This window comes from Penaeus monodon, chromosome 33 (assembly GCF_015228065.2).
Source record: "Penaeus monodon isolate SGIC_2016 chromosome 33, NSTDA_Pmon_1, whole genome shotgun sequence".
NCBI classification, from domain to species: domain Eukaryota; kingdom Metazoa; phylum Arthropoda; class Malacostraca; order Decapoda; family Penaeidae; genus Penaeus; species Penaeus monodon.
Window position 1 is genome coordinate 30,790,905 of NC_051418.1, and position 328 is coordinate 30,791,232.

The following is a 328-nucleotide window of genomic DNA, read 5'->3' on the forward strand; positions in this document are numbered from 1 at the left end:
GGTATTTGAATGATATTATTAATACCCGTATTGTTAATGTCAGCCCGTAAAGAGACTGGTCAGGTGGAGGCGGTTAGATTGCATGCTGATGTCCCTCTCTGTTTTTTAAATATAACTCAATATTAATAAACACCAATTTATTAAACAATCATCAAAACAATCGGTAAACAATCACGCCATCCCCCTTGAACCTCGGAGAGTGATTCCGAGTGCCAGAAAGGGAGGAAACAGGACATCAAGGAGAGGAGAGGGAGGAAGCGCGGGGGCTAATAACAAGACAAAGGAGCACCGCTGCGTGAATTCGGCGCACCCTCAGCCCACACTCACT